General features: G+C 37.3%; 17 non-coding genes across 17 annotated transcripts; all 17 read right to left on the reverse strand.

The window, feature by feature from the left end:
* Nucleotides 1–966: 966 nt before the first annotated feature.
* TRNAR-UCU (transfer RNA arginine (anticodon UCU)) lies at nt 967–1057 on the reverse strand. Its single transcript is given in 2 exon segments — nt 967–1002; nt 1021–1057. It is a non-coding gene; the product is annotated as a tRNA-Arg (tRNA).
* A 327-nt stretch (nt 1058–1384) lies between these two features.
* Nucleotides 1385–1457, reverse strand: TRNAK-UUU (transfer RNA lysine (anticodon UUU)). Its single transcript has one exon. It is a non-coding gene; the product is annotated as a tRNA-Lys (tRNA).
* A 1518-nt stretch (nt 1458–2975) lies between these two features.
* On the reverse strand, nt 2976–3066 carry TRNAR-UCU (transfer RNA arginine (anticodon UCU)). The gene is given in 2 exon segments: nt 2976–3011; nt 3030–3066. It is a non-coding gene; the product is annotated as a tRNA-Arg (tRNA).
* A 327-nt stretch (nt 3067–3393) lies between these two features.
* TRNAK-UUU (transfer RNA lysine (anticodon UUU)) lies at nt 3394–3466 on the reverse strand. The gene has a single exon. It is a non-coding gene; the product is annotated as a tRNA-Lys (tRNA).
* Nucleotides 3467–4984: 1518 nt separating this feature from the next.
* On the reverse strand, nt 4985–5075 carry TRNAR-UCU (transfer RNA arginine (anticodon UCU)). The gene is given in 2 exon segments: nt 4985–5020; nt 5039–5075. It is a non-coding gene; the product is annotated as a tRNA-Arg (tRNA).
* Nucleotides 5076–6993: 1918 nt separating this feature from the next.
* Nucleotides 6994–7084, reverse strand: TRNAR-UCU (transfer RNA arginine (anticodon UCU)). The gene is given in 2 exon segments: nt 6994–7029; nt 7048–7084. It is a non-coding gene; the product is annotated as a tRNA-Arg (tRNA).
* Nucleotides 7085–7411: 327 nt separating this feature from the next.
* Nucleotides 7412–7484, reverse strand: TRNAK-UUU (transfer RNA lysine (anticodon UUU)). Its single transcript has one exon. It is a non-coding gene; the product is annotated as a tRNA-Lys (tRNA).
* A 1518-nt stretch (nt 7485–9002) lies between these two features.
* On the reverse strand, nt 9003–9093 carry TRNAR-UCU (transfer RNA arginine (anticodon UCU)). Its single transcript is given in 2 exon segments — nt 9003–9038; nt 9057–9093. It is a non-coding gene; the product is annotated as a tRNA-Arg (tRNA).
* A 327-nt stretch (nt 9094–9420) lies between these two features.
* TRNAT-UGU (transfer RNA threonine (anticodon UGU)) lies at nt 9421–9493 on the reverse strand. Its single transcript has one exon. It is a non-coding gene; the product is annotated as a tRNA-Thr (tRNA).
* A 1518-nt stretch (nt 9494–11011) lies between these two features.
* TRNAR-UCU (transfer RNA arginine (anticodon UCU)) lies at nt 11012–11102 on the reverse strand. Its single transcript is given in 2 exon segments — nt 11012–11047; nt 11066–11102. It is a non-coding gene; the product is annotated as a tRNA-Arg (tRNA).
* A 327-nt stretch (nt 11103–11429) lies between these two features.
* On the reverse strand, nt 11430–11502 carry TRNAK-UUU (transfer RNA lysine (anticodon UUU)). Its single transcript has one exon. It is a non-coding gene; the product is annotated as a tRNA-Lys (tRNA).
* Nucleotides 11503–13438: 1936 nt separating this feature from the next.
* TRNAK-UUU (transfer RNA lysine (anticodon UUU)) lies at nt 13439–13511 on the reverse strand. The gene has a single exon. It is a non-coding gene; the product is annotated as a tRNA-Lys (tRNA).
* Nucleotides 13512–15447: 1936 nt separating this feature from the next.
* TRNAT-UGU (transfer RNA threonine (anticodon UGU)) lies at nt 15448–15520 on the reverse strand. The gene has a single exon. It is a non-coding gene; the product is annotated as a tRNA-Thr (tRNA).
* A 1936-nt stretch (nt 15521–17456) lies between these two features.
* On the reverse strand, nt 17457–17529 carry TRNAK-UUU (transfer RNA lysine (anticodon UUU)). The gene has a single exon. It is a non-coding gene; the product is annotated as a tRNA-Lys (tRNA).
* A 1936-nt stretch (nt 17530–19465) lies between these two features.
* TRNAK-UUU (transfer RNA lysine (anticodon UUU)) lies at nt 19466–19538 on the reverse strand. The gene has a single exon. It is a non-coding gene; the product is annotated as a tRNA-Lys (tRNA).
* Nucleotides 19539–21056: 1518 nt separating this feature from the next.
* TRNAR-UCU (transfer RNA arginine (anticodon UCU)) lies at nt 21057–21147 on the reverse strand. The gene is given in 2 exon segments: nt 21057–21092; nt 21111–21147. It is a non-coding gene; the product is annotated as a tRNA-Arg (tRNA).
* A 327-nt stretch (nt 21148–21474) lies between these two features.
* On the reverse strand, nt 21475–21547 carry TRNAT-UGU (transfer RNA threonine (anticodon UGU)). The gene has a single exon. It is a non-coding gene; the product is annotated as a tRNA-Thr (tRNA).
* Nucleotides 21548–22381: the final 834 nt, after the last annotated feature.

Raw genomic sequence — 22381 nt, forward strand, 5'->3', positions numbered from 1 at the left:
AGGCATTGCTTGTTACTGTTTCAATTAGTTATAAAATAAGAGGAGGGATAAAATTGACCCAGCTGGTGTTTGAACACAAAGCCTTTGAATGCTTTTGCTATATTCGTCTAGGACTCCAAGCCGCTATCCATTGCACTAGAGATCCGACCTGATTCAACACGGTGATCAGAGATTCACAAATAAAAAGATGACCTATCAGCTGTTGACCAACTTTATCAAGTTAATCGGACACTACCTTACATTTTGAACATTGAATTGGGTAAAAGATAATCAACAAACTACATGATACAGTTTGGGTAAGTCTTCTTAACCCTTGTCAAAGAATGTAGAAGACAGATGGGTATGTAATGACTTGATTAAGACTTTTTTGAAACATCTCTAATAGGACTCCCCATTCATTGGATCCTGAAAAGAGTATGCAATTGATATACCTTTTCTTTAACCAAGCCGCCTGAACAGGGACTTGAACCCTGGGCCCTCAGATTAAAAGACTGATGCTCTCCCGACTGAGCTATCCAGGCTCGGAGAGGCCGCTCCACAAAATGACCTTATCAACATTTGGAAGTGTCCCAACTATCACTACATTTCTTAAGATGGTTGCCGGTATTAAGTACTGAATACGCGGAATATAATAATGAATTGGTACTTCAAGCATTTGAAATCTCTTCATTAAATTTAACCTTATTGTAAGTCCTGAAATTGCTACTATCTCATTTTTTTTGCTGACTTAGAAGTCATATGTTTTTATTGACATTGTAAAATTAAGGAAGGGCCCAAAATCTTACTTCTGAGTAAATTACATTTTCATAAGTACAGCTGCCAATTTCCTCTTCTGCAAAGATTGCGTAATTTGAATAGTATCTATTTAAAATAGACTTCCTTTCACTGCCCTTTTTGGTGAAGCAGAAGCATGCATGCACTGTTTATTACTCTTTTAAACAGTTATGAAATAAATAGGGATAAAACTGACTCTGGTGGGATTCGAACCCACAACCTTTGAATATCTTTTTTACATTCACCTAGAAGTCCAATGCGCTATCCATTGCGCCACAGAGCCAATACGCTCTGATTAGGTGCAGAGATATTCTGAAATGAAATAATGTTGATCAGCTTTATAAAGTTCATTTGATACTATAACCATGGATTTATTTTGAATATTGAATTGGGGAAATTATATTCACCGTCTCAAGTTACATGATACCTTAGGTAAGTCTACGTACGACTTAAGTTTAGTCAAATGGCACATGATATATGAGGCAGATGTGCATTTCACAACTCCATGAAAGACGTTTTTGCAATTTTAGTAATGGAATATCTTATTCGTCATGCAGGGGAACACAAAAAGAGCATCCAATTAGAGTAATTTTTCTTTAAAGGAAGCAACCGCCTGAACAGGGACTTGAACCCTGGACCCTCAGATTAAAAGTCTGATGCTCTACCGACTGAGCTATCCAGGCTCTGCTATACTCTGTCTTAAAATCAGCTAAACAAATGTGGACGTACACTGACCTACACTCTATGTATTAATATGGTTACATATATTAGCAATCAAATTTGTAGAGTTTAATAACAAATTGATGTTTTAACCCCTTCCATGCTCATGACGAGCTCAGCTCTTTGTGCAGTACACTTGTCGTGTGCTTATGACGAGCTGAGCTCGTCATGAACAATGGATTTACAGATCATTCAGCACAGGAGGAAAATCTCCTGTAGCATTGAAGGTGTTAAGCATTTGAAATTTCAGCAGCACACGTAATCCATTTTAAATCCTGAAATTTGTACTATCTCATTTTCGGCTGACTTAGAAATCATGTGTCTAAAATGACCTTGTGAAATCAATAAAGTGCCAAATACTATTACTACCTACTAAATTACATACATTTTCAGCAGTTTCTTTGGGAACTTCCTCTTGGGCATAGATTATGCAATGTTTTCAAAGCAAACAGTCTCTGTTTAAGTAGACTTTCTTTCACTGCCATTTTGGTAAATGTTTCTGGTGATGCAGACGCAGGCATTGCTTGTTACTGTTTCAATTAGTTATAAAATAAGAGGAGGGATAAAATTGACCCAGCTGGTGTTTGAACACAAAGCCTTTGAATGCTTTTGCTACATTCGTCTAGGACTCCAAGCAGCTATCCATTGCACTAGAGATCCGACCTGATTCAACACGGTGATCAGAGATTCACAAATAAAAAGATGACCTATCAGCTGTTGACCAACTTTATCAAGTTAATCGGACACTACCTTACATTTTGAACATTGAATTGGGTAAAAGATAATCAACAAACTACATGATACAGTTTGGGTAAGTCTTCTTAACCCTTGTCAAAGAATGTAGAAGACAGATGGGTATGTAATGACTTGATTAAGACTTTTTTGAAACATCTCGAATAGGACTCCCCATTCATTGGATCCTGAAAAGAGTATGCAATTGATATACCTTTTCTTTAACCAAGCCGCCTGAACAGGGACTTGAACCCTGGGCCCTCAGATTAAAAGACTGATGCTCTCCCGACTGAGCTATCCATGCTCGGAGAGGCCGCTCCACAAAATGACCTTATCAACATTTGGAAGTGTCCCAACTATCACTACGTTTCTTAAGATGGTTGCCGGTATTAAGTACTGAATACGCGGAATATAATAATGAATTGGTACTTCAAGCATTTGAAATCTCTTCAGTAAATTTAACCTTATTGTAAGTCCTGAAATTGCTACTATCTCATTTTTTTTGCTGACTTAGAAGTCATATGTTTTTATTGACATTGTAAAATTAAGGAAGGGCCCAAAATCTTACTTCTGAGTAAATTACATTTTCATAAGTACAGCTGCCAATTTCCTCTTCTGCAAAGATTGCGTAATTTGAATAGTATCTATTTAAAATAGACTTCCTTTCACTGCCCTTTTTGGTGAAGCAGAAGCATGCATGCACTGTTTATTACTCTTTTAAACAGTTATGAAGTAAATAGGGATAAAACTGACTCTGGTGGGATTCGAACCCACAACCTTTGAATATCTTTTTTACATTCACCTAGAAGTCCAATGCGCTATCCATTGCGCCACAGAGCCAATACGCTCTGATTAGGTGCAGAGATATTCTGAAATGAAATAATGTTGATCAGCTTTATAAAGTTCATTTGATACTATAACCATGGATTTATTTTGAATATTGAATTGGGGAAATTATATTCACCGTCTCAAGTTACATGATACCTTAGGTAAGTCTACGTACGACTTAAGTTTAGTCAAATGGCACATGATATATGAGGCAGATGTGCATTTCACAACTCCATGAAAGACGTTTTTGCAATTTTAGTAATGGAATATCTTATTCGTCATGCAGGGGAACTCAAAAAGAGCATCCAATTAGAGTAATTTTTCTTTAAAGGAAGCAACCGCCTGAACAGGGACTTGAACCCTGGACCCTCAGATTAAAAGTCTGATGCTCTACCGACTGAGCTATCCAGGCTCTGCTATACTCTGTCTTAAAATCAGCTAAACAAATGTGGACGTACACTGACCTACACTCTGTGTATTAATATGGTTACATATATTAGCAATCAAATTTGTAGAGTTTAATAACAAATTGATGTTTTAACCCCTTCCATGCTCATGACGAGCTCAGCTCGTCGTGCAGTACACTTGTCGTGTGCTTATGACGAGCTGAGCTCGTCATGAACAATGGATTTACAGATCATTCAGCACAGGAGGAAAATCTCCTGTAGCATTGAAGGTGTTAAGCATTTGAAATTTCAGCAGCACACGTAATCCATTTTAAATCCTGAAATTTGTACTATCTCATTTTCGGCTGACTTAGAAATCATGTGTCTAAAATGACCTTGTGAAATCAATAAAGTGCCAAATACTATTACTACCTACTAAATTACATACATTTTCAGCAGTTTCTTTGGGAACTTCCTCTTGGGCATAGATTATGCAATGTTTTCAAAGCAAACAGTCTCTGTTTAAGTAGACTTTCTTTCACTGCCATTTTGGTAAATGTTTCTGGTGATGCAGACCCAGGCATTGCTTGTTACTGTTTCAATTAGTTATAAAATAAGAGGAGGGATAAAATTGACCCAGCTGGTGTTTGAACACAAAGCCTTTGAATGCTTTTGCTACATTCGTCTAGGACTCCAAGCCGCTATCCATTGCACTAGAGATCCGACCTGATTCAACACGGTGATCAGAGATTCACAAATAAAAAGATGACCTATCAGCTGTTGACCAACTTTATCAAGTTAATCGGACACTACCTTACATTTTGAACATTGAATTGGGTAAAAGATAATCAACAAACTACATGATACAGTTTGGGTAAGTCTTCTTAACCCTTGTCAAAGAATGTAGAAGACAGATGGGTATGTAATGACTTGATTAAGACTTTTTTGAAACATCTCGAATAGGACTCCCCATTCATTGGATCCGTAAAAGAGTATGCAATTGATATACCTTTTCTTTAACCAAGCCGCCTGAACAGGGACTTGAACCCTGGGCCCTCAGATTAAAAGACTGATGCTCTCCCGACTGAGCTATCCAGGCTCGGAGAGGCCGCTCCACAAAATGACCTTATCAACATTTGGAAGTGTCCCAACTATCACTACGTTTCTTAAGATGGTTGCCGGTATTAAGTACTGAATACGCGGAATATAATAATGAATTGGTACTTCAAGCATTTGAAATCTCTTCAGTAAATTTAACCTTATTGTAAGTCCTGAAATTGCTACTATCTCATTTTTTTTGCTGACTTAGAAGTCATATGTTTTTATTGACATTGTAAAATTAAGGAAGGGCCCAAAATCTTACTTCTGAGTAAATTACATTTTCATAAGTACAGCTGCCAATTTCCTCTTCTGCAAAGATTGCGTAATTTGAATAGTATCTATTTAAAATAGACTTCCTTTCACTGCCCTTTTTGGTGAAGCAGAAGCATGCATGCACTGTTTATTACTCTTTTAAACAGTTATGAAGTAAATAGGGATAAAACTGACTCTGGTGGGATTCGAACCCACAACCTTTGAATATCTTTTTTACATTCACCTAGAAGTCCAATGCGCTATCCATTGCGCCACAGAGCCAATACGCTCTGATTAGGTGCAGAGATATTCTGAAATGAAATAATGTTGATCAGCTTTATAAAGTTCATTTGATACTATAACCATGGATTTATTTTGAATATTGAATTGGGGAAATTATATTCACCGTCTCAAGTTACATGATACCTTAGGTAAGTCTACGTACGACTTAAGTTTAGTCAAATGGCACATGATATATGAGGCAGATGTGCATTTCACAACTCCATGAAAGACGTTTTTGCAATTTTAGTAATGGAATATCTTATTCGTCATGCAGGGGAACACAAAAAGAGCATCCAATTAGAGTAATTTTTCTTTAAAGGAAGCAACCGCCTGAACAGGGACTTGAACCGTGGACCCTCAGATTAAAAGTCTGATGCTCTACCGACTGAGCTATCCCGGCTCTGCTATACTCTGTCTTAAAATCAGCTAAACAAATGTGGACGTACACTGACCTACACTCTGTGTATTAATATGGTTACATATATTAGCAATCAAATTTGTAGAGTTTATTAACAAATTGATGTTTTAACCCCTTCCATGCTCATGACGAGCTCAGCTCGTCGTGCAGTACACTTGTCGTGTGCTTATGACGAGCTGAGCTCGTCATGAACAATGGATTTACAGATCATTCAGCACAGGAGGAAAATCTCCTGTAGCATTGAAGGTGTTAAGCATTTGAAATTTCAGCAGCACACGTAATCCATTTTAAATCCTGAAATTTGTACTATCTCATTTTCGGCCGACTTAGAAATCATGTGTCTAAAATGACCTTGTGAAATCAATAAAGTGCCAAATACTATTACTACCTACTAAATTACATACATTTTCAGCAGTTTCTTTGGGAACTTCCTCTTGGGCATAGATTATGCAATGTTTTCAAAGCAAACAGTCTCTGTTTAAGTAGACTTTCTTTCACTGCCATTTTGGTAAATGTTTCTGGTGATGCAGACGCAGGCATTGCTTGTTACTGTTTCAATTAGTTATAAAATAAGAGGAGGGATAAAATTGACCCAGCTGGTGTTTGAACACAAAGCCTTTGAATGCTTTTGCTACATTCGTCTAGGACTCCAAGCAGCTATCCATTGCACTAGAGATCCGACCTGATTCAACACGGTGATCAGAGATTCACAAATAAAAAGATGACCTATCAGCTGTTGACCAACTTTATCAAGTTAATCGGACACTACCTTACATTTTGAACATTGAATTGGGTAAAAGATAATCAACAAACTACATGATACAGTTTGGGTAAGTCTTCTTAACCCTTGTCAAAGAATGTAGAAGACAGATGGGTATGTAATGACTTGATTAAGACTTTTTTGAAACATCTCGAATAGGACTCCCCATTCATTGGATCCTGAAAAGAGTATGCAATTGATATACCTTTTCTTTAACCAAGCCGCCTGAACAGGGACTTGAACCCTGGGCCCTCAGATTAAAAGACTGATGCTCTCCCGACTGAGCTATCCATGCTCGGAGAGGCCGCTCCACAAAATGACCTTATCAACATTTGGAAGTGTCCCAACTATCACTACGTTTCTTAAGATGGTTGCCGGTATTAAGTACTGAATACGCGGAATATAATAATGAATTGGTACTTCAAGCATTTGAAATCTCTTCAGTAAATTTAACCTTATTGTAAGTCCTGAAATTGCTACTATCTCATTTTTTTTGCTGACTTAGAAGTCATATGTTTTTATTGACATTGTAAAATTAAGGAAGGGCCCAAAATCTTACTTCTGAGTAAATTACATTTTCATAAGTACAGCTGCCAATTTCCTCTTCTGCAAAGATTGCGTAATTTGAATAGTATCTATTTAAAATAGACTTCCTTTCACTGCCCTTTTTGGTGAAGCAGAAGCATGCATGCACTGTTTATTACTCTTTTAAACAGTTATGAAGTAAATAGGGATAAAACTGACTCTGGTGGGATTCGAACCCACAACCTTTGAATATCTTTTTTACATTCACCTAGAAGTCCAATGCGCTATCCATTGCGCCACAGAGCCAATACGCTCTGATTAGGTGCAGAGATATTCTGAAATGAAATAATGTTGATCAGCTTTATAAAGTTCATTTGATACTATAACCATGGATTTATTTTGAATATTGAATTGGGGAAATTATATTCACCGTCTCAAGTTACATGATACCTTAGGTAAGTCTACGTACGACTTAAGTTTAGTCAAATGGCACATGATATATGAGGCAGATGTGCATTTCACAACTCCATGAAAGACGTTTTTGCAATTTTAGTAATGGAATATCTTATTCGTCATGCAGGGGAACTCAAAAAGAGCATCCAATTAGAGTAATTTTTCTTTAAAGGAAGCAACCGCCTGAACAGGGACTTGAACCCTGGACCCTCAGATTAAAAGTCTGATGCTCTACCGACTGAGCTATCCAGGCTCTGCTATACTCTGTCTTAAAATCAGCTAAACAAATGTGGACGTACACTGACCTACACTCTGTGTATTAATATGGTTACATATATTAGCAATCAAATTTGTAGAGTTTAATAACAAATTGATGTTTTAACCCCTTCCATGCTCATGACGAGCTCAGCTCGTCGTGCAGTACACTTGTCGTGTGCTTATGACGAGCTGAGCTCGTCATGAACAATGGATTTACAGATCATTCAGCACAGGAGGAAAATCTCCTGTAGCATTGAAGGTGTTAAGCATTTGAAATTTCAGCAGCACACGTAATCCATTTTAAATCCTGAAATTTGTACTATCTCATTTTCGGCTGACTTAGAAATCATGTGTCTAAAATGACCTTGTGAAATCAATAAAGTGCCAAATACTATTACTACCTACTAAATTACATACATTTTCAGCAGTTTCTTTGGGAACTTCCTCTTGGGCATAGATTATGCAATGTTTTCAAAGCAAACAGTCTCTGTTTAAGTAGACTTTCTTTCACTGCCATTTTGGTAAATGTTTCTGGTGATGCAGACCCAGGCATTGCTTGTTACTGTTTCAATTAGTTATAAAATAAGAGGAGGGATAAAATTGACCCAGCTGGTGTTTGAACACAAAGCCTTTGAATGCTTTTGCTACATTCGTCTAGGACTCCAAGCCGCTATCCATTGCACTAGAGATCCGACCTGATTCAACACGGTGATCAGAGATTCACAAATAAAAAGATGACCTATCAGCTGTTGACCAACTTTATCAAGTTAATCGGACACTACCTTACATTTTGAACATTGAATTGGGTAAAAGATAATCAACAAACTACATGATACAGTTTGGGTAAGTCTTCTTAACCCTTGTCAAAGAATGTAGAAGACAGATGGGTATGTAATGACTTGATTAAGACTTTTTTGAAACATCTCGAATAGGACTCCCCATTCATTGGATCCTGAAAAGAGTATGCAATTGATATACCTTTTCTTTAACCAAGCCGCCTGAACAGGGACTTGAACCCTGGGCCCTCAGATTAAAAGACTGATGCTCTCCCGACTGAGCTATCCAGGCTCGGAGAGGCCGCTCCACAAAATGACCTTATCAACATTTGGAAGTGTCCCAACTATCACTACGTTTCTTAAGATGGTTGCCGGTATTAAGTACTGAATACGCGGAATATAATAATGAATTGGTACTTCAAGCATTTGAAATCTCTTCAGTAAATTTAACCTTATTGTAAGTCCTGAAATTGCTACTATCTCATTTTTTTTGCTGACTTAGAAGTCATATGTTTTTATTGACATTGTAAAATTAAGGAAGGGACCAAAATCTTACTTCTGAGTAAATTACATTTTCATAAGTACAGCTGCCAATTTCCTCTTCTGCAAAGATTGCGTAATTTGAATAGTATCTATTTAAAATAGACTTCCTTTCACTGCCCTTTTTGGTGAAGCAGAAGCATGCATGCACTGTTTATTACTCTTTTAAACAGTTATGAAGTAAATAGGGATAAAACTGACTCTGGTGGGATTCGAACCCACAACCTTTGAATATCTTTTTTACATTCACCTAGAAGTCCAATGCGCTATCCATTGCGCCACAGAGCCAATACGCTCTGATTAGGTGCAGAGATATTCTGAAATGAAATAATGTTGATCAGCTTTATAAAGTTCATTTGATACTATAACCATGGATTTATTTTGAATATTGAATTGGGGAAATTATATTCACCGTCTCAAGTTACATGATACCTTAGGTAAGTCTACGTACGACTTAAGTTTAGTCAAATGGCACATGATATATGAGGCAGATGTGCATTTCACAACTCCATGAAAGACGTTTTTGCAATTTTAGTAATGGAATATCTTATTCGTCATGCAGGGGAACACAAAAAGAGCATCCAATTAGAGTAATTTTTCTTTAAAGGAAGCAACCGCCTGAACAGGGACTTGAACCGTGGACCCTCAGATTACAAGTCTGATGCTCTACCGACTGAGCTATCCTGGCTCTGCTATACTCTGTCTTAAAATCAGCTAAACAAATGTGGACGTACACTGACCTACACTCTGTGTATTAATATGGTTACATATATTAGCAATCAAATTTGTAGAGTTTAATAACAAATTGATGTTTTAACCCCTTCCATGCTCATGACGAGCTCAGCTCGTCGTGCAGTACACTTGTCGTGTGCTTATGACGAGCTGAGCTCGTCATGAACAATGGATTTACAGATCATTCAGCACAGGAGGAAAATCTCCTGTAGCATTGAAGGTGTTAAGCATTTGAAATTTCAGCAGCACACGTAATCCATTTTAAATCCTGAAATTTGTACTATCTCATTTTCGGCCGACTTAGAAATCATGTGTCTAAAATGACCTTGTGAAATCAATAAAGTGCCAAATACTATTACTACCTACTAAATTACATACATTTTCAGCAGTTTCTTTGGGAACTTCCTCTTGGGCATAGATTATGCAATGTTTTCAAAGCAAACAGTCTCTGTTTAAGTAGACTTTCTTTCACTGCCATTTTGGTAAATGTTTCTGGTGATGCAGACGCAGGCATTGCTTGTTACTGTTTCAATTAGTTATAAAATAAGAGGAGGGATAAAATTGACCCAGCTGGTGTTTGAACACAAAGCCTTTGAATGCTTTTGCTACATTCGTCTAGGACTCCAAGCCGCTATCCATTGCACTAGAGATCCGACCTGATTCAACACGGTGATCAGAGATTCACAAATAAAAAGATGACCTATCAGCTGTTGACCAACTTTATCAAGTTAATCGGACACTACCTTACATTTTGAACATTGAATTGGGTAAAAGATAATCAACAAACTACATGATACAGTTTGGGTAAGTCTTCTTAACCCTTGTCAAAGAATGTAGAAGACAGATGGGTATGTAATGACTTGATTAAGACTTTTTTGAAACATCTCGAATAGGACTCCCCATTCATTGGATCCTGAAAAGAGTATGCAATTGATATACCTTTTCTTTAACCAAGCCGCCTGAACAGGGACTTGAACCCTGGGCCCTCAGATTAAAAGACTGATGCTCTCCCGACTGAGCTATCCAGGCTCGGAGAGGCCGCTCCACAAAATGACCTTATCAACATTTGGAAGTGTCCCAACTATCACTACGTTTCTTAAGATGGTTGCCGGTATTAAGTACTGAATACGCGGAATATAATAATGAATTGGTACTTCAAGCATTTGAAATCTCTTCAGTAAATTTAACCTTATTGTAAGTCCTGAAATTGCTACTATCTCATTTTTTTTGCTGACTTAGAAGTCATATGTTTTTATTGACATTGTAAAATTAAGGAAGGGCCCAAAATCTTACTTCTGAGTAAATTACATTTTCATAAGTACAGCTGCCAATTTCCTCTTCTGCAAAGATTGCGTAATTTGAATAGTATCTATTTAAAATAGACTTCCTTTCACTGCCCTTTTTGGTGAAGCAGAAGCATGCATGCACTGTTTATTACTCTTTTAAACAGTTATGAAGTAAATAGGGATAAAACTGACTCTGGTGGGATTCGAACCCACAACCTTTGAATATCTTTTTTACATTCACCTAGAAGTCCAATGCGCTATCCATTGCGCCACAGAGCCAATACGCTCTGATTAGGTGCAGAGATATTCTGAAATGAAATAATGTTGATCAGCTTTATAAAGTTCATTTGATACTATAACCATGGATTTATTTTGAATATTGAATTGGGGAAATTATATTCACCGTCTCAAGTTACATGATACCTTAGGTAAGTCTACGTACGACTTAAGTTTAGTCAAATGGCACATGATATATGAGGCAGATGTGCATTTCACAACTCCATGAAAGACGTTTTTGCAATTTTAGTAATGGAATATCTTATTCGTCATGCAGGGGAACTCAAAAAGAGCATCCAATTAGAGTAATTTTTCTTTAAAGGAAGCAACCGCCTGAACAGGGACTTGAACCCTGGACCCTCAGATTAAAAGTCTGATGCTCTACCGACTGAGCTATCCAGGCTCTGCTATACTCTGTCTTAAAATCAGCTAAACAAATGTGGACGTACACTGACCTACACTCTGTGTATTAATATGGTTACATATATTAGCAATCAAATTTGTAGAGTTTAATAACAAATTGATGTTTTAACCCCTTCCATGCTCATGACGAGCTCAGCTCGTCGTGCAGTACACTTGTCGTGTGCTTATGACGAGCTGAGCTCGTCATGAACAATGGATTTACAGATCATTCAGCACAGGAGGAAAATCTCCTGTAGCATTGAAGGTGTTAAGCATTTGAAATTTCAGCAGCACACGTAATCCATTTTAAATCCTGAAATTTGTACTATCTCATTTTCGGCTGACTTAGAAATCATGTGTCTAAAATGACCTTGTGAAATCAATAAAGTGCCAAATACTATTACTACCTACTAAATTACATACATTTTCAGCAGTTTCTTTGGGAACTTCCTCTTGGGCATAGATTATGCAATGTTTTCAAAGCAAACAGTCTCTGTTTAAGTAGACTTTCTTTCACTGCCATTTTGGTAAATGTTTCTGGTGATGCAGACCCAGGCATTGCTTGTTACTGTTTCAATTAGTTATAAAATAAGAGGAGGGATAAAATTGACCCAGCTGGTGTTTGAACACAAAGCCTTTGAATGCTTTTGCTACATTCGTCTAGGACTCCAAGCCGCTATCCATTGCACTAGAGATCCGACCTGATTCAACACGGTGATCAGAGATTCACAAATAAAAAGATGACCTATCAGCTGTTGACCAACTTTATCAAGTTAATCGGACACTACCTTACATTTTGAACATTGAATTGGGTAAAAGATAATCAACAAACTACATGATACAGTTTGGGTAAGTCTTCTTAACCCTTGTCAAAGAATGTAGAAGACAGATGGGTATGTAATGACTTGATTAAGACTTTTTTGAAACATCTCGAATAGGACTCCCCATTCATTGGATCCTGAAAAGAGTATGCAATTGATATACCTTTTCTTTAACCAAGCCGCCTGAACAGGGACTTGAACCCTGGGCCCTCAGATTAAAAGACTGATGCTCTCCCGACTGAGCTATCCAGGCTCGGAGAGGCCGCTCCACAAAATGACCTTATCAACATTTGGAAGTGTCCCAACTATCACTACGTTTCTTAAGATGGTTGCCGGTATTAAGTACTGAATACGCGGAATATAATAATGAATTGGTACTTCAAGCATTTGAAATCTCTTCAGTAAATTTAACCTTATTGTAAGTCCTGAAATTGCTACTATCTCATTTTTTTTGCTGACTTAGAAGTCATATGTTTTTATTGACATTGTAAAATTAAGGAAGGGCCCAAAATCTTACTTCTGAGTAAATTACATTTTCATAAGTACAGCTGCCAATTTCCTCTTCTGCAAAGATTGCGTAATTTGAATAGTATCTATTTAAAATAGACTTCCTTTCACTGCCCTTTTTGGTGAAGCAGAAGCATGCATGCACTGTTTATTACTCTTTTAAACAGTTATGAAGTAAATAGGGATAAAACTGACTCTGGTGGGATTCGAAACCACAACCTTTGAATATCTTTTTTACATTCACCTAGAAGTCCAATGCGCTATCCATTGCGCCACAGAGCCAATACGCTCTGATTAGGTGCAGAGATATTCTGAAATGAAATAATGTTGATCAGCTTTATAAAGTTCATTTGATACTATAACCATGGATTTATTTTGAATATTGAATCGGGGAAATTATATTCACCGTCTCAAGTTACATGATACCTTAGGTAAGTCTACGTACGACTTAAGTTTAGTCAAATGGCACATGATATATGAGGCAGATGTGCATTTCACAACTCCATGAAAGACGTTTTTGCAATTTTAGTAATGGAATATCTTATTCGTCATGCAGGGGAACTCAAAAAGAGCATCCAATTAGAGTAATTTTTCTTTAAAGGAAGCAACCGCCTGAACAGGGACTTGAACCCTGGACCCTCAGATTAAAAGTCTGATGCTCTACCGACTGAGCTATCCAGGCTCTGCTATACTCTGTCTTAAAATCAGCTAAACAAATGTGGACGTACACTGACCTACACTCTGTGTATTAATATGGTTACATATATTAGCAATCAAATTTGTAGAGTTTAATAACAAATTGATGTTTTAACCCCTTCCATGCTCATGACGAGCTCAGCTCGTCGTGCAGTACACTTGTCGTGTGCTTATGACGAGCTGAGCTCGTCATGAACAATGGATTTACAGATCATTCAGCACAGGAGGAAAATCTCCTGTAGCATTGAAGGTGTTAAGCATTTGAAATTTCAGCAGCACACGTAATCCATTTTAAATCCTGAAATTTGTACTATCTCATTTTCGGCTGACTTAGAAATCATGTGTCTAAAATGACCTTGTGAAATCAATAAAGTGCCAAATACTATTACTACCTACTAAATTACATACATTTTCAGCAGTTTCTTTGGGAACTTCCTCTTGGGCATAGATTATGCAATGTTTTCAAAGCAAACAGTCTCTGTTTAAGTAGACTTTCTTTCACTGCCATTTTGGTAAATGTTTCTGGTGATGCAGACCCAGGCATTGCTTGTTACTGTTTCAATTAGTTATAAAATAAGAGGAGGGATAAAATTGACCCAGCTGGTGTTTGAACACAAAGCCTTTGAATGCTTTTGCTACATTCGTCTAGGACTCCAAGCCGCTATCCATTGCACTAGAGATCCGACCTGATTCAACACGGTGATCAGAGATTCACAAATAAAAAGATGACCTATCAGCTGTTGACCAACTTTATCAAGTTAATCGGACACTACCTTACATTTTGAACATTGAATTGGGTAAAAGATAATCAACAAACTACATGATACAGTTTGGGTAAGTCTTCTTAACCCTTGTCAAAGAATGTAGAAGACAGATGGGTATGTAATGACTTGATTAAGACTTTTTTGAAACATCTCGAATAGGACTCCCCATTCATTGGATCCTGAAAAGAGTATGCAATTGATATACCTTTTCTTTAACCAAGCCGCCTGAACAGGGACTTGAACCCTGGGCCCTCAGATTAAAAGACTGATGCTCTCCCGACTGAGCTATCCAGGCTCGGAGAGGCCGCTCCACAAAATGACCTTATCAACATTTGGAAGTGTCCCAACTATCACTACGTTTCTTAAGATGGTTGCCGGTATTAAGTACTGAATACGCGGAATATAATAATGAATTGGTACTTCAAGCATTTGAAATCTCTTCAGTAAATTTAACCTTATTGTAAGTCCTGAAATTGCTACTATCTCATTTTTTTTGCTGACTTAGAAGTCATATGTTTTTATTGACATTGTAAAATTAAGGAAGGGACCAAAATCTTACTTCTGAGTAAATTACATTTTCATAAGTACAGCTGCCAATTTCCTCTTCTGCAAAGATTGCGTAATTTGAATAGTATCTATTTAAAATAGACTTCCTTTCACTGCCCTTTTTGGTGAAGCAGAAGCATGCATGCACTGTTTATTACTCTTTTAAACAGTTATGAAGTAAATAGGGATAAAACTGACTCTGGTGGGATTCGAACCCACAACCTTTGAATATCTTTTTTACATTCACCTAGAAGTGCAATGCGCTATCCATTGCGCCACAGAGCCAATACGCTCTGATTAGGTGCAGAGATATTCTGAAATGAAATAATGTTGATCAGCTTTATAAAGTTCATTTGATACTATAACCATGGATTTATTTTGAATATTGAATTGGGGAAATTATATTCACCGTCTCAAGTTACATGATACCTTAGGTAAGTCTACGTACGACTTAAGTTTAGTCAAATGGCACATGATATATGAGGCAGATGTGCATTTCACAACTCCATGAAAGACGTTTTTGCAATTTTAGTAATGGAATATCTTATTCGTCATGCAGGGGAACACAAAAAGAGCATCCAATTAGAGTAATTTTTCTTTAAAGGAAGCAACCGCCTGAACAGGGACTTGAACCGTGGACCCTCAGATTACAAGTCTGATGCTCTACCGACTGAGCTATCCCGGCTCTGCTATACTCTGTCTTAAAATCAGCTAAACAAATGTGGACGTACACTGACCTACACTCTGTGTATTAATATGGTTACATATATTAGCAATCAAATTTGTAGAGTTTAATAACAAATTGATGTTTTAACCCCTTCCATGCTCATGACGAGCTCAGCTCGTCGTGCAGTACACTTGTCGTGTGCTTATGACGAGCTGAGCTCGTCATGAACAATGGATTTACAGATCATTCAGCACAGGAGGAAAATCTCCTGTAGCATTGAAGGTGTTAAGCATTTGAAATTTCAGCAGCACAAGTAATCCATTTTAAATCCTGAAATTTGTACTATCTCATTTTCGGCCGACTTAGAAATCATGTGTCTAAAATGACCTTGTGAAATCAATAAAGTGCCAAATACTATTACTACCTACTAAATTACATACATTTTCAGCAGTTTCTTTGGGAACTTCCTCTTGGGCATAGATTATGCAATGTTTTCAAAGCAAACAGTCTCTGTTTAAGTAGACTTTCTTTCACTGCCATTTTGGTAAATGTTTCTGGTGATGCAGACGCAGGCATTGCTTGTTACTGTTTCAATTAGTTATAAAATAAGAGGAGGGATAAAATTGACCCAGCTGGTGTTTGAACACAAAGCCTTTGAATGCTTTTGCTACATTCGTCTAGGACTCCAAGCCGCTATCCATTGCACTAGAGATCCGACCTGATTCAACACGGTGATCAGAGATTCACAAATAAAAAGATGACCTATCAGCTGTTGACCAACTTTATCAAGTTAATCGGACACTACCTTACATTTTGAACATTGAATTGGGTAAAAGATAATCAACAAACTACATGATACAGTTTGGGTAAGTCTTCTTAACCCTTGTCAAAGAATGTAGAAGACAGATGGGTATGTAATGACTTGATTAAGACTTTTTTGAAACATCTCGAATAGGACTCCCCATTCATTGGATCCTGAAAAGAGTATGCAATTGATATACCTTTTCTTTAACCAAGCCGCCTGAACAGGGACTTGAACCCTGGGCCCTCAGATTAAAAGACTGATGCTCTCCCGACTGAGCTATCCAGGCTCGGAGAGGCCGCTCCACAAAATGACCTTATCAACATTTGGAAGTGTCCCAACTATCACTACGTTTCTTAAGATGGTTGCCGGTATTAAGTACTGAATACGCGGAATATAATAATGAATTGGTACTTCAAGCATTTGAAATCTCTTCAGTAAATTTAACCTTATTGTAAGTCCTGAAATTGCTACTATCTCATTTTTTTTGCTGACTTAGAAGTCATATGTTTTTATTGACATTGTAAAATTAAGGAAGGGCCCAAAATCTTACTTCTGAGTAAATTACATTTTCATAAGTACAGCTGCCAATTTCCTCTTCTGCAAAGATTGCGTAATTTGAATAGTATCTATTTAAAATAGACTTCCTTTCACTGCCCTTTTTGGTGAAGCAGAAGCATGCATGCACTGTTTATTACTCTTTTAAACAGTTATGAAGTAAATAGGGATAAAACTGACTCTGGTGGGATTCGAAACCACAACCTTTGAATATCTTTTTTACATTCACCTAGAAGTCCAATGCGCTATCCATTGCGCCACAGAGCCAATACGCTCTGATTAGGTGCAGAGATATTCTGAAATGAAATAATGTTGATCAGCTTTATAAAGTTCATTTGATACTATAACCATGGATTTATTTTGAATATTGAATTGGGGAAATTATATTCACCGTCTCAAGTTACATGATACCTTAGGTAAGTCTACGTACGACTTAAGTTTAGTCAAATGGCACATGATATATGAGGCAGATGTGCATTTCACAACTCCATGAAAGACGTTTTTGCAATTTTAGTAATGGAATATCTTATTCGTCATGCAGGGGAACTCAAAAAGAGCATCCAATTAGAGTAATTTTTCTTTAAAGGAAGCAACCGCCTGAACAGGGACTTGAACCCTGGACCCTCAGATTAAAAGTCTGATGCTCTACCGACTGAGCTATCCAGGCTCTGCTATACTCTGTCTTAAAATCAGCTAAACAAATGTGGACGTACACTGACCTACACTCTGTGTATTAATATGGTTACATATATTAGCAATCAAATTTGTAGAGTTTAATAACAAATTGATGTTTTAACCCCTTCCATGCTCATGACGAGCTCAGCTCGTCGTGCAGTACACTTGTCGTGTGCTTATGACGAGCTGAGCTCGTCATGAACAATGGATTTACAGATCATTCAGCACAGGAGGAAAATCTCCTGTAGCATTGAAGGTGTTAAGCATTTGAAATTTCAGCAGCACACGTAATCCATTTTAAATCCTGAAATTTGTACTATCTCATTTTCGGCTGACTTAGAAATCATGTGTCTAAAATGACCTTGTGAAATCAATAAAGTGCCAAATACTATTACTACCTACTAAATTACATACATTTTCAGCAGTTTCTTTGGGAACTTCCTCTTGGGCATAGATTATGCAATGTTTTCAAAGCAAACAGTCTCTGTTTAAGTAGACTTTCTTTCACTGCCATTTTGGTAAATGTTTCTGGTGATGCAGACCCAGGCATTGCTTGTTACTGTTTCAATTAGTTATAAAATAAGAGGAGGGATAAAATTGACCCAGCTGGTGTTTGAACACAAAGCCTTTGAATGCTTTTGCTACATTCGTCTAGGACTCCAAGCCGCTATCCATTGCACTAGAGATCCGACCTGATTCAACACGGTGATCAGAGATTCACAAATAAAAAGATGACCTATCAGCTGTTGACCAACTTTATCAAGTTAATCGGACACTACCTTACATTTTGAACATTGAATTGGGTAAAAGATAATCAACAAACTACATTATACAGTTTGGGTAAGTCTTCTTAACCCTTGTCAAAGAATGTAGAAGACAGATGGGTATGTAATGACTTGATTAAGACTTTTTTGAAACATCTCGAATAGGACTCCCCATTCATTGGATCCTGAAAAGAGTATGCAATTGATATACCTTTTCTTTAACCAAGCCGCCTGAACAGGGACTTGAACCCTGGGCCCTCAGATTAAAAGACTGATGCTCTCCCGACTGAGCTATCCAGGCTCGGAGAGGCCGCTCCACAAAATGACCTTATCAACATTTGGAAGTGTCCCAACTATCACTACGTTTCTTAAGATGGTTGCCGGTATTAAGTACTGAATACGCGGAATATAATAATGAATTGGTACTTCAAGCATTTGAAATCTCTTCAGTAAATTTAACCTTATTGTAAGTCCTGAAATTGCTACTATCTCATTTTTTTTGCTGACTTAGAAGTCATATGTTTTTATTGACATTGTAAAATTAAGGAAGGGCCCAAAATCTTACTTCTGAGTAAATTACATTTTCATAAGTACAGCTGCCAATTTCCTCTTCTGCAAAGATTGCGTAATTTGAATAGTATCTATTTAAAATAGACTTCCTTTCACTGCCCTTTTTGGTGAAGCAGAAGCATGCATGCACTGTTTATTACTCTTTTAAACAGTTATGAAGTAAATAGGGATAAAACTGACTCTGGTGGGATTCGAAACCACAACCTTTGAATATCTTTTTTACATTCACCTAGAAGTCCAATGCGCTATCCATTGCGCCACAGAGCCAATACGCTCTGATTAGGTGCAGAGATATTCTGAAATGAAATAATGTTGATCAGCTTTATAAAGTTCATTTGATACTATAACCATGGATTTATTTTGAATATTGAATTGGGGAAATTATATTCACCGTCTCAAGTTACATGATACCTTAGGTAAGTCTACGTACGACTTAAGTTTAGTCAAATGGCACATGATATATGAGGCAGATGTGCATTTCACAACTCCATGAAAGACGTTTTTGCAATTTTAGTAATGGAATATCTTATTCGTCATGCAGGGGAACTCAAAAAGAGCATCCAATTAGAGTAATTTTTCTTTAAAGGAAGCAACCGCCTGAACAGGGACTTGAACCCTGGACCCTCAGATTAAAAGTCTGATGCTCTACCGACTGAGCTATCCAGGCTCTGCTATACTCTGTCTTAAAATCAGCTAAACAAATGTGGACGTACACTGACCTACACTCTGTGTATTAATATGGTTACATATATTAGCAATCAAATTTGTAGAGTTTAATAACAAATTGATGTTTTAACCCCTTCCATGCTCATGACGAGCTCAGCTCGTCGTGCAGTACACTTGTCGTGTGCTTATGACGAGCTGAGCTCGTCATGAACAATGGATTTACAGATCATTCAGCACAGGAGGAAAATCTCCTGTAGCATTGAAGGTGTTAAGCATTTGAAATTTCAGCAGCACACGTAATCCATTTTAAATCCTGAAATTTGTACTATCTCATTTTCGGCTGACTTAGAAATCATGTGTCTAAAATGACCTTGTGAAATCAATAAAGTGCCAAATACTATTACTACCTACTAAATTACATACATTTTCAGCAGTTTCTTTGGGAACTTCCTCTTGGGCATAGATTATGCAATGTTTTCAAAGCAAACAGTCTCTGTTTAAGTAGACTTTCTTTCACTGCCATTTTGGTAAATGTTTCTGGTGATGCAGACCCAGGCATTGCTTGTTACTGTTTCAATTAGTTATAAAATAAGAGGAGGGATAAAATTGACCCAGCTGGTGTTTGAACACAAAGCCTTTGAATGCTTTTGCTACATTCGTCTAGGACTCCAAGCCGCTATCCATTGCACTAGAGATCCGACCTGATTCAACACGGTGATCAGAGATTCACAAATAAAAAGATGACCTATCAGCTGTTGACCAACTTTATCAAGTTAATCGGACACTACCTTACATTTTGAACATTGAATTGGGTAAAAGATAATCAACAAACTACATGATACAGTTTGGGTAAGTCTTCTTAACCCTTGTCAAAGAATGTAGAAGACAGATGGGTATGTAATGACTTGATTAAGACTTTTTTGAAACATCTCGAATAGGACTCCCCATTCATTGGATCCTGAAAAGAGTATGCAATTGATATACCTTTTCTTTAACCAAGCCGCCTGAACAGGGACTTGAACCCTGGGCCCTCAGATTAAAAGACTGATGCTCTCCCGACTGAGCTATCCAGGCTCGGAGAGGCCGCTCCACAAAATGACCTTATCAACATTTGGAAGTGTCCCAACTATCACTACGTTTCTTAAGATGGTTGCCGGTATTAAGTACTGAATACGCGGAATATAATAATGAATTGGTACTTCAAGCATTTGAAATCTCTTCAGTAAATTTAACCTTATTGTAAGTCCTGAAATTGCTACTATCTCATTTTTTTTGCTGACTTAGAAGTCATATGTTTTTATTGACATTGTAAAATTAAGGAAGGGACCAAAATCTTACTTCTGAGTAAATTACATTTTCATAAGTACAGCTGCCAATTTCCTCTTCTGCAAAGATTGCGTAATTTGAATAGTATCTATTTAAAATAGACTTCCTTTCACTGCCCTTTTTGGTGAAGCAGAAGCATGCATGCACTGTTTATTACTCTTTTAAACAGTTATGAAGTAAATAGGGATAAAACTGACTCTGGTGGGATTCGAACCCACAACCTTTGAATATCTTTTTTACATTCACCTAGAAGTCCAATGCGCTATCCATTGCGCCACAGAGCCAATACGCTCTGATTAGGTGCAGAGATATTCTGAAATGAAATAATGTTGATCAGCTTTATAAAGTTCATTTGATACTATAACCATGGATTTATTTTGAATATTGAATTGGGGAAATTATATTCACCGTCTCAAGTTACATGATACCTTAGGTAAGTCTACGTACGACTTAAGTTTAGTCAAATGGCACATGATATATGAGGCAGATGTGCATTTCACAACTCCATGAAAGACGTTTTTGCAATTTTAGTAATGGAATATCTTATTCGTCATGCAGGGGAACACAAAAAGAGCATCCAATTAGAGTAATTTTTCTTTAAAGGAAGCAACCGCCTGAACAGGGACTTGAACCGTGGACCCTCAGATTACAAGTCTGATGCTCTACCGACTGAGCTATCCCGGCTCTGCTATACTCTGTCTTAAAATCAGCTAAACAAATGTGGACGTACACTGACCTACACTCTGTGTATTAATATGGTTACATATATTAGCAATCAAATTTGTAGAGTTTAATAACAAATTGATGTTTTAACCCCTTCCATGCTCATGACGAGCTCAGCTCGTCGTGCAGTACACTTGTCGTGTGCTTATGACGAGCTGAGCTCGTCATGAACAATGGATTTACAGATCATTCAGCACAGGAGGAAAATCTCCTGTAGCATTGAATGTGTTAAGCATTTGAAATTTCAGCAGCACACGTAATCCATTTTAAATCCTGAAATTTGTACTATCTCATTTTCGGCCGACTTAGAAATCATGTGTCTAAAATGACCTTGTGAAATCAATAAAGTGCCAAATACTATTACTACCTACTAAATTACATACATTTTCAGCAGTTTCTTTGGGAACTTCCTCTTGGGCATAGATTATGCAATGTTTTCAAAGCAAACAGTCTCTGTTTAAGTAGACTTTCTTTCACTGCCATTTTGGTAAATGTTTCTGGTGATGCAGACGCAGGCATTGCTTGTTACTGTTTCAATTAGTTATAAAATAAGAGGAGGGATAAAATTGACCCAGCTGGTGTTTGAACACAAAGCCTTTGAATGCTTTTGCTACATTCGTCTAGGACTCCAAGCCGCTATCCATTGCACTAGAGATCCGACCTGATTCAACACGGTGATCAGAGATTCACAAATAAAAAGATGACCTATCAGCTGTTGACCAACTTTATCAAGTTAATCGGACACTACCTTACATTTTGAACATTGAATTGGGTAAAAGATAATCAACAAACTAC

The sequence above is a fragment of the Lissotriton helveticus genome, chromosome 1_1 (genome assembly GCF_964261635.1).
Source record: "Lissotriton helveticus chromosome 1_1, aLisHel1.1, whole genome shotgun sequence".
Taxonomy (NCBI): domain Eukaryota; kingdom Metazoa; phylum Chordata; class Amphibia; order Caudata; family Salamandridae; genus Lissotriton; species Lissotriton helveticus.